The following is a 20,769-nucleotide window of genomic DNA, read 5'->3' on the forward strand; positions in this document are numbered from 1 at the left end:
GTGACGAGCGCTTACCACAAAAGCCCCAGTCCTTGGAGCCCTGCCGAGGAAGGGCACTCAGGAGTTCAGGGTGTGGGATCCCTTCCCCCCTCCCCCAGATGTCCTTTCCTCTCTTTGTCTGATGTCACTAAGATGGGTGCGCATGAGGACTTGAGGTGAGCACAGGTCAGCTGGGTTGTAGCTCGGAATGAAGGGTTTTGTGCCCTGTCCTGGCCCAGGAGCCCCTGTTGAACCCTGTACCCCTCTGGATCCCACAGGCTCCACGCCTTCCTTCACAGTGTGCATTCTGATGGCTGGCTGTGGAGGAGCCAGGCAGAGGACACATCTTGCCGGGACTGGGTGACCCTGTTCCCTCTCATCTGAGTTTCCTGGTGGACCACAGCAAACACAGTGGGTCTTCTCCTTGGTCGTGGGGCCACGGGACATGGAGGAAGCCTGAGTGGCACCATACAGTATGGTGGCAACAACCACATGTGGCCGTCAGGCACAGAAGAGTGGTCAGTTTGGGCTGAGATGTGTGTGTGGAAAATGCGTGCTGCATCTCAAAGACCCAGGGCGGGACAGAGAGTTCTTACGGATCATTTTTATGTGGATGTTGAAATGATACTCTCTTGAATAGATTGTGTTAACTTTAAAAGTCACTTTTGTTGTTTCTTTCTTTCTTTTCTTTTCTTTTCTTTTTTTTGTCTTTTTGAGGGCTGCACCCGTGGCATATGGAGGTTCCCAGGCTAGGGGTCGAATCAGAGCCATAGCTGCCAGCTTACGCCAGAGCCATAGCAACGCCAGGTCCCACCTGCATCTGCAACCTACACCACAGCTCACGGCAATACGTTTCTTAACCTACTGAGTGAAGCCAGGGATTGAACCCGCAACCTCGTGGTTCCTAGTCGGATTCGTTTCCACTGCACCAGGAGGGGAACTCCTCTTGTTTCTTTGTGATGATTGTTTTTGGTTTATTTTTGGCCGTGCCCATGGCATGCAGAAGTTCCCAGGTCAGGGATCAAATCTGAGCCACAGCAGTGACGATGCCAAAACCTTAACTGCTAGGCCACCAAGGAACTCCTGCTAATTGTTTTGAAATGTGGTTACTAGAAAAACATAAAATTATACAGAAGGGTCACATGATACTTCGTTGGACCACACAGTACAGAGGCTCTCATTGCCCCATACCTGCTTCTAGGCAAAGAGGCACTAGTTTGTTTGCTCCTTATCAGAAGGGACTTTCTAAGGAGTCCCTGTAACATCAGGAGGGGTTGACCAGGTGGTGGGGGCAGTGTCTCCTTTCTTGAAGGCAGCATTGACCCAAGTGGATGGGGAGTCGGGAGGACTGGCCTCCCCTCAGTCTGTGTTCCTTCCTTGGGAGGATGAGCAGTCAGGGGGAAGACCTGAACAGGCTCGAGGAACAGAACCATGTTTTTTTCCAGTTCAAAGGCAAAATTTGAGCTCTTGGAGCAGCAGAGACTTCACTGCCCAAACAGGTGTTGATTTTGAGGGTGGAAGCATGAGACAGAAAGTTCATAAAAGACTACTTTCTTCTTTGGCCTACAGGTGAAACATTATAACATCACCTCACATTTTTATAACAATCAAACTTAAAACAATTTTATTCTGATAAAATATGCATAACGTAAAATGTACCCTTTTGACCGTTTCTAAGTGTACCGTTCAGCGGCATTGAAGCCCTTCACATTGTTGTGCAGCCATCACCACCATCCACCTACAGAGCCTCTCCATCTGCCCCAAATAAAACTCTCTCCCCATCCAGCACTAACTCCCCACATGCCCTCCTCCAGCCCTTGGCAACCACCATCCGACTTTCTGTCTCTATGGATTTGCCTGTTCTAGGTGCTTCATATAAATGGAGTGAAACAGTATTTGTCCTTTTGTGACTGACTCATTCACTCAGCATGATGTCCTCAAGGTTCAGCCATGTTGCAGCAGGTGTCCGAGTATAGTTTAATGTTTTTAAAGCCCTTTAACGTAGCCAGTCTCACTTCATTCTCCCCATCCTGTGCATAGGTTATATCAGCCCCATTTGGCAGATGAAGTCACGGAGGCTCGTCATGGAGTCTCGCTGAGACATGCCTGGAGGTCACATGCCCTGTCAATGGGGGCAATGACGTAGGTTTTCTGACCTCCCCCACACCCCGGGCACTGCCCACTTCACTCTTGCCAGATGACGCTGGCGTGTCCACAACTTTGCCGATACACCCCACCCACCATTCTAGTAATAATGTCCCATAACCAGAAAATCAAATCAACTCTGGACGAAGACCTTCTCCCTCTCAGCGTCTCCCGTGTTTTTCCCTCCCCCTCCCTTGAGATGAGGCAGGATGGTTTCTAAGAATAACTCCAAGTGATGGGACAGGTCAGTTTATAAATACTTTATAACCTGAGATGATGAGTCCAATTTGAAGCCTGTTGACAGTGTGGCTTTGAAGAGTGGGCTCCAGGCGGGGTGTGTGCACGCGCATGGAATACAAATCAATAATTTATAAGGAGAAGGGCATGTTATGCAAATTCAAGGTATTGGCATTGTGTCTGTGACAGATAAATGCTAGGATCCTGTAGAGGAAAGGGCTGGGCTAGAGCAAATCCTCAGCCCCTGGGCTCCCATGGGTTCGAATGTGGCTGTGGGTGGGGGATGACCAGGAGAGGTTGGCATGAGAGGAGACTTGGACCTGAGAGAGGCCTGTCCCCAGGGGTTCCAATTTCCTGGGGCCCTTGGATGTCCCCTTTCCGTGGTAGCTGGGAGGGTTCCAGAGTGCTTCACACATCCAGTCTCCGTGGCACGAGAGTCTTCTGGTGTCAGTGAGGTGAAGAGCCCAGGACCCGTCATCTTCAGGTGGAGGTGTGGCAGGGTGGCCAGAGCCACCCACTTACCTGGCTAATCTGTCTTCCAGCCAATTCACACTGGCCGACGTATATTGCTTAACCAACCTCATTACTCGTGTGCATTTAGCTGCTTGGAGGAAGATAATACCTTTCAGGTTTGACCCAATTTTAGTTTTTGTTGTCATAACCATAGAAAATGGACCTTTGGCCCCTCAGCAGCAAGCCTGAATGGGAAGTGATTTGCAGTGAGCATGCCGTGCGGAATTCCTAATGCGCTTCAGGAGAGAGCCACACTCTTTCTGTCACAGCCCTAATCTCCGCTGAGCAGCAATTTCCATGACAAATTCTCATTCTTCCTGCTACCTGAGAGCCCAGCTCCCTGGAGATTCTGAAAATTGCATTACCTTGACTTCAGAGTAGCCAGGTAGATAGACAGACAGACAAATCCCTCACACTGGCGTCTGCATTTCCAGGCCCTGGACAACCTTGCTGAACTTCTCTCGATGGTCACTGCTCTGCCTTGGCTGTGAGCTGCGATGTCACTTCCTGTTTCCAGTGAGGAAGCAGGGATCCTAGGCAGGGAATTGAGGCTTCCTCTGATCCATTTGCAGAAGTCTTACCTTTTCTGGCTTTGTAGGAGAGACATAACTAGAAGTTACACGATGTATTTGATACAGAGAAAGGAGAAGAGGGATTGGGAAATTGAAAGGGAAAAGGTGTATCAGTTGGCTATTGCTACATAACGAACTATCTCCAAATTCAGTTGCTTAAAACAAGAATCATTTCTTTTCGTTGCTCACAAGTCCTGGGGTCTCCTGGGGGGTCAGCTGATCTTGTATGAACTTCCTTGTGGGTCTACAGATTGACTCAGTGACTCTTCTCCAGGCTGAGATGAGCTAGGGCAGCCCTGCTTCATGTGTCTTTCATCCGTGTCCTAGGACCAGGGGCCTAACCATGACAATGGCAGAAGCACAAGAGGACAGTGGAAACATACAAGGTTGCTTCTAGCCTCGGCTTAGAAAAGACTCACCATCTCTTCTGCCTCGTTCTATTGACCAAACAACTCACACGGCTGAACCTAGATTCATAGAGGGTGGGAAAAGAGAACCCACCTTTTCAGCAGGAAAACCTGCAAAGTCATGTCATTTATTTAGAAAAAATAAAATAAAAATAAAAAGGGAGTTCCCATTTTGGCACAGTAGAAATGAATCCGACTAGGATCCATGAGGTTGTGGGTTCGTTTGATCCCTGGCCTCGCTCATTGGGTTGAGGATCTGGTGTTGCTGTGGCTGTGGTGTATGCTGGCAGCTACAGGTCCGATTAGACCGCTAGTCTGGGAACCTCCTTATGCCGTGGGTGTGGCCCTAAGAAGCCCCCCCTCCCCAGCAAAAAAAAATTTGTGCTTACCATGCACCAGTCAGTAATCTAATCATTCTGTATGCATGATCTTGTTTGTTCTCTATAGTAACCCAATAAGAGAGTTATTATTACCCCATTTTAGAGGTGAGCCAACGGAGGCTAAAAAAGGTTAGTGACAGGGGAGCCAGGATTTTGATCCAAGTTCATTTGACTTCCAAGGCTGGACTCTTGGGTACCCCTCCTTTAAGTCTTGTGGCACTGCCCTCCACCCTCCCTCTGTTCTGGACCTTCTCTTCTCCTCACTGGGATGATTTCATGTATGGCTGGCTGAAGAGTTGAGTGAGTAGATTGGTTGATGGACGAGTGGATGGGTGAATGGATGGATGGACGGACGGACAGATGGATGGATGGGCAGATTGTTGGGTAGGCAAATGGAATAGCTGTTTTTAATCTTAACCTCTTTCTGATGTGTATTCCTGGTTTCACCAGGCCATGCTGCTTCTGGGGAGGTCTTCCTTTCCTCATGGAGCGCTGCACGAGCTAAAAGTCATCGGCTGGGTGGTAGGAATGCTGTTCAAAGGAACTCAGAAGGAAAGCGAGGCCCTGGGAAGGCAGGTGTGGTGGCCAGGATCATTCAGGGAGAGCAGACTGAAGGCCGTAGTAGGGTCCAAGCTGATCTGGGCTCGTGTGGAGAGGGCCCCTCCCTGCCAGATTTCGGGCTGTGTTTCACACCCAGAAGGTAGGACCGGAGGTGGGCAGGAGAGCCTCTTACCAAGGAAGCAAAGGAGGGGAGAGGAAGCTACTTGTGGTGGCCCTTGCTTCCCCGGCCAGCGTCTCTCTGGTCTGCTCCCATCTGCTCCCCAGCTGTTCCGACCAGACCTGCCTTGAGTCCCTGCACATCATCAGCCTCACCAGGGAGGCCTGGCTGAGACCAGGGCCCTGTGGCTTCCAAAGGGAGAGGGAAGGCCTCTGCAGTCCTGCAGCCTCCTCTCTTGACCCGAAGAGGGCTTGGACAGGCTCGGCGTTTGCCTGGTGATGATGGGGGCTTCTGGGCTCCACAGGGGAAGGGGAGCAGCTGAGGGCGTGTCCCACCTGCTCTGAAAGGGGGCACCTTTCAATGGCCCCAGTCCTATGTATGGTGTGTCTGTCCCTACCTGGGACTCACCAGAGGAGGCCAGACGTGGATTCCAGTTCCTGCTCCGAGCACACAAGACGGCTGGGGAGGGGTAAGGACACTTCCTGTGTTGTCATGTTCCCCCCATTTCTTCTCACTGCTAGAGAGCCGATGAACAGAGGGCAGGCTGAGGCTTTGGGTGACGGCATACTGATGGCTATGGCCCTCCTGCCACTGTGGTTGGAAGCCCTCTGGGGCAAGTCTCTCAGCCCGAGTGTGGGACACCCACGGTATCATCACACTGATTATTGCTTCTTCCCAGACGTATTGATCGGGCTCCTGTCGCTGATGCTGGTGAGTCAAAGGGCTTTGCAGCCTCAGGGACCTGGAAGAGAGGCTGTGACTCAGGATCTATTGTCAGCCCAGGAGGTGGCTTTTTTTTTTTAATTTAAAAATTGAGAGTCATTTACATACTATGAATGTATAGGTCTTAGTACAGACCAAGCAGTTTCGACAAACATATGCACCTGTATAACCATGATCTAGACTGAGATATGGAACTTCCCTATCTCTCCAGAAATTTCCTTGGATGGGCAGGGATGCTGAAATGCCTGGGTGGGGTGATGCCTGCAGGCAGGCAGGCGAATCCAGGATGTGAGTTCTTGCCTTAGCGGGACGCTCACAATAACCTCAACCAATACAGGCCCACGAGAGCCCAGCTCCTTTGGGCTTACAGTCTGGCTCGCGGGGGACAGCAAAGGGGCAGACAGCCAGGAGAAGGGTCCGTGGCAGGAAAGATATCATCCCCCACCCCCACAGGGCACACTCAGGTCACCCAGGCAGACGTCCATGTTCTTCTGTGTGGTAGCTGCTGTCCTCACGAGCTCCCAGTTTGTGAGGGCAGATGGGCATTTGGTGTTCAAATGACAGTCTTGTGAACACCTGAAACCTTTCACGGGAGGCTTAGAGGGGGGCAGCACTTTGCCCTGCGTTGTCAAGAAAAGGGACGTGTGACACCATGTCCTTGCCATGTCCTGCCCTGAAATCCTTCTGTGCGTCATTTCTGCCTCAGATCCCCCTTGCTGCATCTGCCTGTTTGCCTCCTGTGCTTCGGGGAGGTGGGAATGGCCGAGGACTGGTGCCCCCACTAGGACCAGGGCAGCTTTCTCTGGGCGGCTGAATTATCCCACGACAGTGCCCTGGGGATTCTTGGAATGTTTGTCTAAAGGATATGTGGTTCCACTAGCTGGCTATGTGTGTGTGTGTGTGTGTGTGTATATATATATATATATATATTTTTTTTTTTTTTTTTTTTCTTTTTCTTTTTATGGCTACACCTGTGACATATGGAAGTGTCTGCGCTAAGGGCTGAATCAAAGTTGCAACTGCAACTGGGGCCTACACCACAGCCACCACAACACCAGATCAAAGCTGTGACCTACAATGCAACTTGTGGCAACTCTGGATCCTTAACCCACTGAGTGGGGAGGCCACATCCTCACAGAGACGGCCTTGGGTCCTTAATCTGCTGAGCCACAACAGGAACACCTGGCAATATATGTTTTTTAAAGCATGTTGCTATTTTAAGTTATTTCCCTGATTCTCAGGGTGGAGCTGTGTTCTCTGTGTCCAGGGAGGGAGGTGTGGCCTAATATGAGGAGCACTTAAAAAATCTTTCGGGAGATACAGTCAGGCTCGGGCAACCCCGAGAACAACAGAACGGAGGGCTCAGGGCCATGCCTGGGGGAGGCGGTGGTTCCGGTTCCTGCAGCTCAAGGCCAAAGAATGAGTCTTCAGCCTGGCACACTGGCTTTTGTGACCCATAGGGCTCCACACCCCCTCTGAGGTCCCCAGCCCTCCTCTCACGGGTGCCCCCAAATGTCAGTCCACAGGCACTGAGGTGCCCTTGGGAGAGGGAACCCTAGGAGCCCCCATTCCTCTCTATTTCCAAAAGTTAGAATCTTGTTAAGGTTGCTGTCCCCTCCTTTTGTGATGTAAAGCTGGTCTGGAGTAAATGTCAGCTGTGCGACCTCAAAATCCTATTACCAGATGCCCTGTTTCTGCCACGCAGCTACCGAGAGTCTCCCAGATAAATGCCAAAGAGCTTCGGATCACAGCTGGCTCTGTGCTATCTGCCTGGCCCAGCTGTGTGTGTGTGGGGGGGGGAGCAACAGTGGACAATCTTATTTGCCCCCCCAAGCCCCTAGCCCCCCACCTCAGCCGTCCCCAGTCTCCCTGACTCCTTCCACCCAGTCCTTGCCTTCTGCGCCCCTCCCCCACCCCCTGCATCCCACCCCCCTCCCTCTTCCCCATTCTTCCTGGTCCCGCTCCTCCTCTGCTTGCTGCCCTCCCTCCCTGGCGTCTGCACCCCCACAACCCTACTCACCTGCCTGCACCCCTGTCCTCACCCAGTGCGCCCAGTCTTCAGATGTCTCAGTGCCCTGTGTCGCTCCCACATCTCCTTGAGCCCTGTGCCAGCCCTCTGTACCCTCTCCCTTCCCACACCTCCAACCCCTCCACCAACGCTATGCTTCCCTTTGTCCCCGTATCCCTCGATTCTTGAAGTCCTTGGTTCCCAGGGCCTCCTTGCCAGCTGGTGTTCCTGGCCCCTCCCATCAGGCCCTCTGGGTAGCTTTGCCAACGCCTCACTATGCCAGCAGAAAAAAACCAACCACACAACCCATACTGAGGTAACTCCCCTATCCCTGTGTTGATTCTGTACTGGGCATGGGTTGTGGGTAATGCCCAGGGAAGCAGTGTAACAATTAACAGTGGGGAACGGGCTGCCCCCCCAACCCTGGCCCAACGTGCAGAGATAGGGCCTGAAGATGGGGCTGGCGAGGCCAGCTCTAGGCTCTCCCCATGCCCACCCATCTCCCTAGTTCTGATGAAGATCGCTGACTCCAGCTCTGTGACCCTGGGGTGAACTCCCCCCCAGGTGTGTCTGTCGGACGGACTGTCGTTGTGATACATGCCACTGGCGGAAGGACTCCCCGGCAGACAGGATTGGGCTAGCTCTTCAGTGGGCCCTGAGGGGCCTTCAGCCCCAGCTGCCCTATCACTCTTGTCACCTGCCCTGTGTTCAGGCTCCTCACCTTAGCCGGTGAGGCTCCCCTGCCTGACCTCCCTCCTGCATCTCTGCTCCACTCTTTCTGCCCCCTCAGGCCTCCACTCTGCTGTTACTTCCTTTAGAAAGCTGGTCAACACCGCAGCCCACTCGCACTCTTCCGTGTCCACAGTGCTCGTGTGCGGCATCCATCAGAGTGTGTTGTAATTTCCTATGGAAATCATGGCAGTACGCACTGGCTCCCACCCAGGCCCCAGTGCTTTGCGGGTGAGGAGCAAAAGGTGGTGCTACACCTCCTGTGTGGTGGGAGTAGCTGCTCATGGATGAGCTGCTGAAGGAAGGAGAGGGTCTCCCAGGTAGAAGTGACGAGGTGGGGGACACTCAGTCTCCCAGCCTCGCCCCTTAGACACCCCTGTGTCTGAGTGCCTGCTTCCCCACTAGACTGGGAACTGCTGGGGGCCATGTGGGTGCACCCTTGGTTCCCACCATGCAGCATGATGTGGGACAGGCTCTCGGTGTTGGTTGAATACCTTCAGGAGGTGTGGGGCCACTAGGGCTTCCTCCAGGCTCATCCCCGACCTTAGAAGGGTGGGAGGAGCCTGTCGGGGTCACCTTCAGAGCCTTCTCTCTGCCTCACCTCTGTTCCTGTCCAGCTCAGTGTCCCTTCACAGCCAAGGGGCCCTGTTGTCTGGGAGGAGGTGCGGGGAGGTGGAGGAGGTGAAGAGGGAAGGAATGCTTTGTCCACCAGTTAACTTGGGCCGCTAGCTGAGAACCAGGGTTTTGGTCTTTCCATTCATTTGTTCATTCATTATTTGTTCATCCAGTAAATACGAAGAATCTAGAATATGTCAGGTATTGGGCTTACAGTGGTGGACAAAACAGATATTTCCCAGCCCTCAGAGGCTACAGTTGAATAAAGAAATAAATCAAAATTTAATTCGTTTGCAACAAGTGCCAAGAAGGAGAATGACCAAGAACCGAGGTGGGTGGTCAGGGAAGGCCTCTCATCAGAGATGTGATTTCTGCTTGAGGATGAGAGATGAGATGGAGCCAGCATCTCACAAGGAAGCAGCGAGTGAGAAGGTCTCACAGGGCTTTGGGGCACAAAAGGGGTCCTTAGAAGTCCAGTCCTGCTGGACCTCTGAAGCATCAGATGCCCTCTTAACAGAAATGCTCCTTCCCTGGGCTTTTGAGATGCACACAGTCTTGTCATCCTTCTCTTTGGGGCCCCTTCTTGTTCCTCCTTTCTTTTCCACCAACTCCTGGGGTCTCCCAGGTGTGCCCTCTCATCACCTGTTCTGTATGCCCATCCCAGCATCTCACTTAGGGTTCTCATCCAAGCCCATGGCTTCATTTTGGTGGTCTCCGGGTTAGTTATCTATTGGTCTGTCATAGGTTATACTAAATGTAGTGGCCTCCCACAACGGTCATTTGTTAGCTCCTGGTTTCTGGAGTTCAGGAATCTGGGCGTGGCTGAGCTGGGTGCTTTTAGCTCAGTCTTTCATGAACTTGCATTCAGCACATTGGCTGTTGGTGGGAGGCCTCAGTTCCTCGTATGTGAATCTCTCCATATGGCCACTTCAGTGTCCTCATGATATGGGAGCCAACTTCCCCCAGCATAAGAGAGCAAGATGGAGATAAGATGTCCTTTTTTTTTTGGCTTTTTAGGGCTGTACTTGCAGCATATGGAAGTTCCCAGGCTAGGGGTCAGATCAGAGCTGCAGCTGCTGACCTACAGCACAGCCACAGCCACAGCCACAGCCACAGCCACATGGGATTTGGGCCACGTCTGCAACCTACATCACAGCTTGCGGCAACGTGGGATGCTTTAACTCTCTGAGTGAGGCCAGGGATCGGACCTGAAGCCTCATGGATACTAGTTGGGTTCATTACCCCTGAGCCACAATAGGATGTCCTATGATGTCTTCTACGACCTGATCTCAGCATCCAGGCACCGTGACTTCTGCCGTGTTCTAGGGTTACACAGACCAGCCCTGGTCTGACATGGGAAGGGGGCTACACAAGAGACAGCAGATGAGGATCTTAGAGGTCATCTTGGAGGCGGGCTGCCATCCCCAAAGCAGACAAGGCTGTTTCCTAAGCCTTAGATCCTAGCACCCAACCATCTACCAGATCTTTCCCCGGACATACCAGAGGCTCTTTGAACACACGTCCAAATCCGAACTTGTGGAAAAATTGTTTTATGTAAAATTATTAACATAATACAGAGGTGTAAAGAATAACTTATAAACTACATTAGGAACCCAGCCCAAGTCCCCTCGTTGTAGGCTTCCCAAGGTCCTGTCCATCATGCCAATCTCCATCTGCCCTTTCCTAAATCTCGGTTTGTCACTTGATCCCAGGTAGCGGGCTTCTGATTAAGATTCCTGCCTTGGTTTTTACCCCCTCCATCCTGTCCACAATGGCATGAGAGCGAGCTTCCTAAGACATATCTGCATCCTTTCCTGCTTAAATTGTTCAGGTGGGTTTTTAAAGTCCTTGGCATGACCTTTAAGGTGCTTCATAGTCTAGCTCCTGACATATTGGCCAGTGTCATCTGTCAGTACCCCAGTCCCACACCACCTGCTCCTCCTTGCTCTACACCCGCTGTCGTCTCCCCCGCCCCAACCTTGAGTCTCTAACTCACTCCAGGGTCTGCACCTCCTCTGGGAAGCAAGGTGAACCAGGTGCCTATGCTCAGGGCTCCACACATCCTCTGCCCATCTCTCTCACTGGCATTTCATCCCTTCATTTGGTTGCTCAAACATATGCATTTAGCACTTGCTACGTGCCAGGCACTGTTCCAGATGCTGGGAATGTGGCACTGAGCAAAACTAAGTTCTGTCCTATGGAGATTGCCGTCCCTGAGCCCTGATCCCACCTCTGCTAGGACTTGTGGTTTACTCGTCTCTCCCTCTGCAGTGCAGGGCCCTGGGGGACAGGTCAATGTGGTGTCTATTATCTGTGTCCCCAGCATCTAGTGTAGGAGGGACTTGATGGACATTTGCTGCAGGAATGGTGCTTTCTGGAAGGGCCAGAATGTGGGAACTGGCTGGCCTGAAGTCTCATGAATGTCTGGAGCAGGTCTAGTTAACCATTCTGGGGTCTTAGTCATTGATTCCTAGCCTCAGGAACCCCGGTTTGGTGAGGGAGGCAGGGAACTGGGCAGCAGATCCTGAGAACCTTTGGATCACCTCCTTGGCAGTGCCATCTCATCAAAAGTTGCTCAAAACACAAGCAGCCTAGCAATCCAGCAGTAGCTGGGCTGGAGCTCTCCTGTATTGGGGGAACGTTTCTGGTTTGGGGCCCAGAGTCCCTTAGCCACTGGTTTCAGCCCAGTATCAGGGGTTCTGAGCCCCCGGCTTGAGCCTCCCACTCAGGTCACTCAGCCTCCAGCTGTTCTTCTAGAAACTGCCTTCCCCAACCTTGGGGAAAATTGCTTCCCAAATGACACCGCTCCAGTTCACAAGCTTTAAACACAGCACCGAGGACACATAAATTACACAAGGCCTTTCCCATTCCCGTTGGATACATTGAATAATGAACATTTCAACAATACCTAAAGGTACACTATTATTAAAACACACTGGTATTTAAAAAAGAAGAAACAGCAGCAGCACAGCTACAGTAAAATTGTCACAGACTCCCACTAGATGCCAGGATAATAAAAACCCAAATTATTTTTGCTGGTGACAGGATTCATAAGGCATGGGGGGAGTCAGGAGTGAAGCTGGTTTCACAAGAGTGGTTTAAAAATGGGAGGAGGAGATTAATCTAGTCAGAATATTACATATCCCTATAATCTTTACTACAGAAATGAGATGCTTCGTGATCTTCTCTTGGTTAAGGAAATAGCAAGTTTTGCTTTCTTAGCTTCAGTCCCGTTTTAAGCCCTTAGGTTGGTTATTAGCTCACGTTCGTGGTGACGCAGAGCCCAAGGAGGGATCGAGGTGATGAAAAATTGAGGGGAGTGCCGCCAGCACCCCTGAAAGATGCCTCGAGAGGGATTGAAGCAAGAAGACGGGAGAGGGGATGCTGGCGCCAGGGAGGAGGGGGTTTCAGAGAGACGAGAGGGAGGAAAGCAGTGCCTTGCGGAGCTGCAAAGCAAGCAGGTTAACCAGGACTCCACATCCTAACAGAGGGGCCATTAGCAGGATAAGCAGCCGTTTGGTTTGGAATTTGGATGGTTTCTAAAAACGCATATTGAATCCCAGCCGTTACTCTGAATTTCCCCCTAGTTTTGTTGAGATATAATTGACATATAACTTTGTCAGTTAGTTTAAGATGTACGACATAATGATTTGGTATTTGTACTTATTGCAAAATGATCACCATAATCAGCTTCGTTAACGTCCAACATCCATCACCTCACGTAGTTACAGTTTTTTCCTGGGGATGAGAACTTTTTTTTGGCCAGCCCACAGCACATGGAGTTCCTGGGCCAGGGTTCAGATCCCAGCTGTAGTTGCGACCTAAGCCGCAACTGTGGCAACACCAAATCCTTAACTCACGGTGCCAGGCTGGGGATAGAACCTGTGTCCCAGAGCTCCCAAGATGCTGCAGATCGCGTTGTGCCAAAGCGGGAACTCTGAGAACTTTGAAGTCTACACTGTAGCGCTGTTGGCTACAGTCGCCTTGCTGCGCCTCACCCCCTAGGACTTATTTGTCTTATAACTGGAAGCTCGTCCCTGCTGCCCACCTTCACCATTCTCCCCACCTACCCCCACCCCCAATTCCAGTAACTACCCGTCTACTCTCTGTTTCTATGGCAAATCCACGCCATTACTCCAAATTTCCTTTACTTCCTGCCAGACAGAACTGGAGGACTAAAAAGCTCCCCGGTGTGCAATGAAACGCAGCAGAAAAGGTGTGGTTTGGGAAGAAAGCCCCATTTCTAAGATGTATGTGTTGAGTCCCCTGGGATTTTGCAGGTGCCATTTCCAGTGTCCCTTTGGGAAGCCACCTAAGAATGTAGGTATGTCTCTGGCAATATTAGTATCTTCATTAAAACAAAGTACCAAATCCCCAGGCTTGATTTCTGAAGCTTTCAGGGTCCTTTGGTAATATCTTCACCATAAGCAGTGGCGTCCCCCAGACTCCATCTTGCCCTGCCCCCTTAGGCTGCTCCAGGGGTCCATAGCTGACCTTTATGAAAAGGTCTGTGGCTCTAGGTCATTTGGCTCCTTGAGGCATTAGGAGAAAAGGTGTCTGTTTTAATGCAAAGCCTTCTGAATGCCTGATCCTGGTGCCTCTGCGGGGAGCAGGCCTGGTGACATTCCAGACGCTGCACCTCATAGAGCTCGGTATCTGCACACAGTCGGCTCTTCATATGAATCCATGGAGCAAAGGGTCAGGGACGTTCAGCTTGTCCCAAGTCACACAGCACGACCAAGATGGGGCTGGAAGAGAACGTGCTTCAAGCTCTTCCTGCCCAGATGCCCCCAAATGTCCAAGGAAGTCCCCCAGGCTGTCAAGGAGGGCAGGTGGCTCTGGGCCTTTTTCAAAGGAGGAGATGAAGGGCTCCCAGATTCAAGACGTGCACTTGCAGGGCCGCATCTGCCCAGAGGGGGTGCCGTTGTCTAACCCCCGAATGTGCCCTGTGCTGGCAGGAGGCCCAGGGAGGGCAAGTCCAGGGGGTGCTCCGTGTTAGCCCTCGTGTTAGTCTCTGCTTCCCTGTGTTGCCTCTACCCGAGTCCTGTACGCAAAGCCACCTCCTCGGGTGACCCTTACTTTAGAAAGGACTGTTGTCATCCCCAGCCTAACCTTGGGCCCTGAAGCCCAAGGGCACCTCTCTCTTTGGAGATCTGGAAACAAATCCAGAATGTCCGCGCTTGGCCACTGGGCCTCTCTCTATCTGAGAACCTGTGAGCGTGAGGGCCTTTGGTGGGCTCGGTTTCCTGGCTTCGCTGTGCGGAACGTGAAGCCCACCCTGCCCTGGGCGTCAGAGACCAACCTGCCGACAAACTCACATTAAGAACAGTTAATTCCTTCAGTGTTGGTTTTCAAGTTGGCCGGGAATTTTAATAAGAAACGTTATAGCACTGCAGCCGCTCCCCTGGTCCTGCCTTCTTTCTCCTTTGTTCGATGTTCACTAAACAAACATTCGCTGAGCACCTACTGTGTGCAGCACTGGGCCGGAGCACTGTGATGAGCAAAGACCCTCAGATCTGCCCTCGTGGAACCAAGTTAAGTCCTTTTCAGTGATGAAGATTTGACCAGGTCCCCCCTCCCCTCCTCCATCTCTCTCCCTGTTCCTCTCTCTCCCCCCCTTCCTCCCCATCTCTCTCCCTGTTCTTCACTCTTCCCCCTTCCTCCCCATCTCTCTTCCCATTCCTCTCTCCCCCCCTTCCTCCCCATCTCTCTCCCCATTCCTCACTCTCTCCCGCCTCTTCCCTCCCCCTTCCTCTTGGATCAACACCTCTGCTCAGCCCCTCAGGACAGAATCCAGCCTCATGGTGGGCGTAGAGAGGATTGAAGGACCAACTGTCCGGTCCCTGGCAGAGCTGGAGGCCGTGCAACTGCTCTTCAGGAGGCTGGGGTTGGGGAGTGGCCAGAGGGCCTCGTCCTCCATGCAGATCTCTTCTAGAAGGAGCCTCCTCTGGGGCCCGTGCCCTTGTTTTGTGTTGGCTTGTTTTTTGCAGAATATACTTTATGAAAGTCCAGGTGTTTCTTTTTCCATCTTCTCTCCCCACTGGCAAGAATCCAACAGGATGTTTTTGGGGGCCAGAGCACCAAAGACAGCCCCCAGCCTCTTGACAGCTTGGGAACAAAGCCGGGAGCTAGGCTGGCTCTGCAGCCACCATGGGCTGGGAGATGTGGGGGAGCAGGCAGCGGGAATGGGTTCTTTATGGTTCTTCTCTGGGACTGAGCCTGCTCTCGGGCCCAGGCTACCTGCCCTCACCCTTTCCAGATCTGGGGCCTTCTCTAGTATCATGTGTCCAGCCTTCCTGGGAAACTTAAGTCTCTTCCACCCCAAAGTATTTTGAGAGCTCCCACGACTAATACCAGAGGGCTGGATCCCGAAGAAGCAGGTGGAGGGGGCAGGGAAGAGTCCTTGCCAGCAGCGAACCCTTGTGCTCCAGAGACCCTGGAGTTCTGGAGCGGGTGTGGGGCAGGGTGGGGGATAGATCCTCAGAGTCCCCCCACCCCCACATCCCTGCACTGGGCAGGGCGAGGAGGCAGGTTGCAAAGCAGTGGTTGGAGGCCCCTGCCTGCTTCCTGTGCTGCTATGCTCTGGCAAAGGCTGGAACCGAGGGTGCCTGGCAGTGAGCTTGACATGCGATAGGCCACAAAAAATGTCATTCCCAGAATGAGGAAGACACCGATCCCTCCTCTAGCCTATCCAGCCCTTTCACCCCATCCTGGGCAGGCTTGGAGTGTCTATTTTTCCCCCCTTATCAACCAAGCCAGTCTTGTGGGGCTGGAGTGTGGTGTCCTGGTGCCTTCACCACTTGCCTCCACGGGTTGGGTGGGACCGGTCCCTTCCCCTGCAGCCTAGGGGCCGGGTGCCCCACCCGGATGAGCCCTGCAGGCCCCACAGCTGGGGGCCCGAGTTGTGCACTGTGGGCGATGGGCGGCGTTTCCTACTGCAGGATGCGGGAAAATGTGCCCCTGCGATCAGGGAGGAGCTGCTAGATAATCTCCCATTCGGCTCGAGTCAAGGAAAGCAAAGGAAGCGGGCTCCCCACCACCACCCCCTCTGCCCTTGGGCACTTCTCTTTGGGCACTTCTTGCAGCAGCCAGGCCACTTCCCCCAGGAGTTGGGGCTGCTCAACCACAACCCATCCCAGTCTCCAGCCCCCCTCCCAGAGTGAGGGAGCCAGTGGGCAGGCTGGGCACCACCAGCAAAGTGTAACAACCACTCTCAAAGCCACAAGCCAGGCTCCTGGGGCAGAGTAGAGGCACCATGTGTGCGTGCAGCGCCACCGTGAGTGGGGACAGGAAGGCATTTCCCCCTGGGGAAGGTGGCCTGGCTTTGAGGATGATAGGAAACAATTGGGTTGCTGGGGACCAGAAGAGTTTGGGGGCATCTCTTGGGTTCTTGAATTGCCCTCTCCCCCCTGTCTTTGCATCCTTTCCTTTGTCATTTTCCTCCCTGGGTTTAGGTACCAGGAGTGCAGGGTACAGTGCCTGGCTGGGCAGCATCCATAGCTCCATGCTGCTCCTGTTCCAGCAGGGCTGGTGGAAAATGAACCTCAGCCCTTGCCTTTTCTGCTGGCTTCTGAGAATTAAGCGTTTACTTTTAAGAGAAGTGACCCCACCTGCCTTCTAGCCCTACCCGCTGGGGTCACCACCTGGAGCTGCTTCCACCTGAGCCCCTCGGTCTCCCCCAGCCCCTCCCCCAGCCGTCCATCTCATCGCATTTAGACCTCTGACCTGGGAGAATCAGATGACAAGGGGCCTCATGGAGCTCAGGGCCATTCCCAGCCTCTCCAGTGCCCAGCTCCTGGCTGTGTGCGTGGCACAAGTGGTCGCTGGAAAGGCATTGCTGTAGTTAGCAGTGCTCTGTGAGGCTGGCCCTGCCATTTGGGATGTGGTAGTTCTCCCTTAAGTGACCGGCTTTCAGGAAAAGAAAGAAACTGGTAGTTTTTTTAAAAGTTATTTTTTAATGCTCTGTTGTGAGATTTCTGGGCGCCAGAAATAGGAACCTTTCTGCCGGGGGTGGGGTGGGGCAGAGCTCAGCCAGATATTCCCTGGTCAGCATGATCTTACAACCCTGCCCCAAAGCCTGTCTCTCTGGGCTGATCAGAACAGATCTCCTAAGTGGTTTTTGTGTCCTGTCTGCTTGATGGCACACACACTAGATTGGAATAAATTAAGCAAAGAAAAGCTTCCAGGGCCCAGGTGTCTCCTACCCCTATAAACAAACCAGCCACCACCACAAAACGAACAGAAACCAGCCCCTTTCTGTTTCCTGGGCACTCCTGTTCTAAAGACTGCTGATGGGGCACTATTCTAAGTAAACCTCAGAGTATGAAACAGGAGAATAAAACTTCATTCATTGACAAATACGGAGTGAGCTCCAACTGTGTACCAGGTGTGTTCTAGACACTGGAGATAGAGTATTGAATAAAACAGATCAAGGAGTTCCCTGGTGGCTCATTGGGTTAAGGATCCGTGTTCATTGGGTTAAGGATCGTGTTGTTACTACTGCGTATTGGGTTGCTGCTGTGGCACAAGTTCTGTCCCCGGCCTGGGAACTTCCGTATGCCATGGGAGTGGCCAAAGAAAAATACAGATCAAGTGTCTGCCCTCAAGATGCTGGCATTCTGGGGTAGGGGAGGGTGCAAAGAAAGACCACAGGAAACAAATGTATCTGTGTGACAGCAGATTTGATCATTTGCGGGAAAAGTCACATGAAGGGGGACTGTGGAGGATCAGTGGTTATTTTCGATAAGGTGTTTTACTTCCAGTCGGCCTCACTGGAAAAGTGTCACACAACAGTTGGGGGTGGGGAGGGTAACCCCCAGTCACGTAGCGGAGTGCAGTCCATGTATCAGCTGGTGCAAAGGCATGATGCAGGGGCAGGTGAGCCTGAGTGTGGAGCTGCAGCCAGGAGGTCCCGGCACTGCGGGGGGTGGGGCGTGGGGGAGGAGGGGCCAGTGGTGCAGCAGGAAGCCAGACTGCCAAGGGGCCCCGGGTAGAGGAGGATTTACTGTGACGTTCTGAGCCCACAGGCCCTGGGTGAGACCCTGCATCCTACTTTTGCGTCCCCATTTTTTTTTTTTTTTTGCCTTTTCTAGGGCCTCTCCAGCAGCATATGGAGGTTCCCAGGCTAGGGGTCTAATCGGAGCCGTAGCCACTGGCCTACACCAGAGCCACAGCTACGTGGGATCCGAGCCGTGTCTGCGACCTACACCACAGCTCACGTCAATGCCAAATCCTTAACCCACTGAGCAAGGCCAGGGATTGAACCCACAACCCCCATGGTTCCTAGTCAGATTCGTTAACCACTGAGCCACGACGGGAACTCGTGTGTCCCCATTTTGATTTAACTTCTTAGGCAGCCTGCAAATCATGTAAGCTTCGGAGTCCTCAAACCTGGATTGACTCAGCTTCCAGGCCATTGTAGCAAGTCTGGGTATTTCCTCCCCATGAAACAGGACACCGCTAGAGGGCTGCTTCAGGAGAGTGACCTTGCCCAAGGAGTCTGTTAAAAAGAGAGGGACAAGGGAGTTGCCAGAGAGGTGGCAGCGATGGGTCCTGGACCCTGAACTGGGTGAGGTGGGAAGTGAGGGCAGGAGGGTGTGTGAGACAAGGTGGGGTGGTGGGACCAGCACAGTGGGTCAAAGAACGACAGGGGAGCAGGGCTAACACCAGAAGACGTGGCACCCGCGGGCAGCAGTCAGGCCCTAAAGATTTGTTCCCCTGGAGCCTGATCCCTGGCAGCAACCAGTGGGCCTTGGCTCTGCCCTCTCTTCTCTTGTTTATTACCATCCGTGCTTGTTTTATATCAAAATATGGATGTTTACTTCAAAGGCATTTAATTGTTTTTCCTTTCCTTCAGATTGGAAACCTGTCTCTGAGGCCCTGAAGCTTTTCCTAGTCTTCCCTGGCAACTCTCCATCCCAAGGAAGTTCCAGAAAGAACCCCAGGGGGGCCTCCCTCCTACGGCAAAGCAGACCTCCCCTTCCACTTCCAGGTAAGGCGGCTGCCCGCGCTCCCGTCCTTCCTCAGAGTTGGCGTTTGTGATGGAAAAACATCTTTGCGCGTCAATTTTCTTTTGCACGAGGGAACTGCAGGGACGTTCTGCTGGCTCTAGTTTGCAGATTGAGGTGTCTGTTGTGACTTCAGGGAGTAGGACTGGGAGAATCCACAGATCCCCAGAAATCACCTTGAGCAGGATTTCGTAAGCCGTGGCCGCTGAAATCCCTCAGTCTGGCCACCGAGCTTTTATCCCCGGAAGGAGCGTGGTCAGGGTGCACATAGCATCCACTGTCTGGTGTCAGCATGAGATACCATAGCGGCCAAGGCTGGGGGCTGACCCACCCATACTGGATCTGTGTCCTACAGCCCACATCGCTCTGTAGCCCAGTAATGGGCTCTGATGCCTTCATCTGGCTCTAGAGGGAACCTGCTGATTGCCCCGTTCCTATCTCTAGGGGCTAGAGTGTACTTCAACCCAGCCACTAGCCGCCTGGAGTTACCAGCAGACCCCACAGGCTTCTGGCCCATCCCCCACAAGACTACCCTGTTTCAGATGCCAGCTGCCAGTCTCGTGGCCAGTGGCATTTCCGACCAACGGGCTACAAATTCAAGGATTCCCGCACCCCCCTCAGCTTCACCGTTTTGCTAGAACACCTTACAAAACTTAAGAAAGTGCTACGCTTACAATTTGCAGTTTGATTATAAAGGATGCACATAGGTGAGCTTGGAGAGGGTCCCGGATGGACTTGGAGCTTGATGCCCTCCCCCTGTATAGAGTTAGGGCCCTCTCAGCACATCCACGTGTTCATCGGCCACCCAGCTCCCAAGCTTTGGGTGTGTGTCCAGAGTTTTACTGGGGTCTTATGACACCACTGGCCACATGATTGAACTCAGTCTCCAGCAAGTCTTCCCTCCCCTGAGGTAGGAAGTGAAAATTCCAAACCTCCACTCAGTACCCTTTCCCTGAAACTCTCTGAGGGTCCTCCCTGCGCTGCGTGGTGAGCATGGAGTCAGTGGGATGAGCTCCCGAGGGACTTGGTAGGAAGAACACTCTCAGCCTTTAGAAATTCCAGAGGTTTTAGAGGTTACCTCCGGAAACCAGGCACAGAAACCAGACAAGTTCTTTATTATACCACCTTGGAGCTCGTGCAGCCCTGCTCTCTGCTGAGAAACCACACAGAACTGGTGGGTCCGTGTCGTCCAGGGCAGGAAAGACCAGAGCCCCCACACCCTACAGTCAGAACGATGCCAACAAGAATCCTGGGCAAAGAGACCAGGACACAGGTCGGTCTCTCCAAGACTCCTTGACAGATGCCCATTTTAGAATCCATGGCATTGGATTCCACACACGACACGGGTGTAGCTCCAGGAGGGCACCGCCTCTAATCTTCGCATGGTGGAAATCAGTCCTCTCCCCTACTCAGGGCCTGTGGGGGCCTCTTCTGCAGTGGGCTGAGGGGGCCGCTGACGGGTCTGCGTTCAGTCATCCCGCCATTCCTGAGTCCTCCAGGGGCTGAGCTGGAGATGCAGCGGTGATGCACCAAGTCCTTGCCCACGTTTGTCTTCTACGGGTAGGGCGACAAGGGTGTATTTGAGCAAATCAGGCAGCGATAAGGCCATGAAGAAAATGGGGAGAGGAGGTAATCAAGAAGGCTGCCGTTCCCCCGGGAGGCCTGGGCAGGCCCTGGGCGCCGACGGGAGCAGAGACTGAAGGAGGCGGCTGGCAGGCCCTGAGGACGGGCAGAGG

At 52.9% G+C, this 20,769-nt stretch overlaps 1 protein-coding gene across 1 annotated transcript in view; it reads left to right on the plus strand.

Moving 5' to 3' along the window:
* The window catches only part of RBFOX3 (RNA binding fox-1 homolog 3), a 429,284-nt gene that overhangs the window by 97,738 nt on the left and 310,777 nt on the right, over positions 1-20,769 (plus strand). The window contains 1 exon segment of the mRNA NM_001445163.1: positions 18,883-19,017. The gene's annotated coding sequence lies outside the window, so the exon portion shown is untranslated.

Source organism: Sus scrofa, chromosome 12 (assembly GCF_054392235.1).
Source record: "Sus scrofa isolate SSC_HxYL_T2T_F1_AM1 chromosome 12, Sscrofa_HxYL_maternal_Yorkshire_Landrace_v2.0, whole genome shotgun sequence".
NCBI classification, from domain to species: Eukaryota; Metazoa; Chordata; class Mammalia; order Artiodactyla; family Suidae; genus Sus; species Sus scrofa.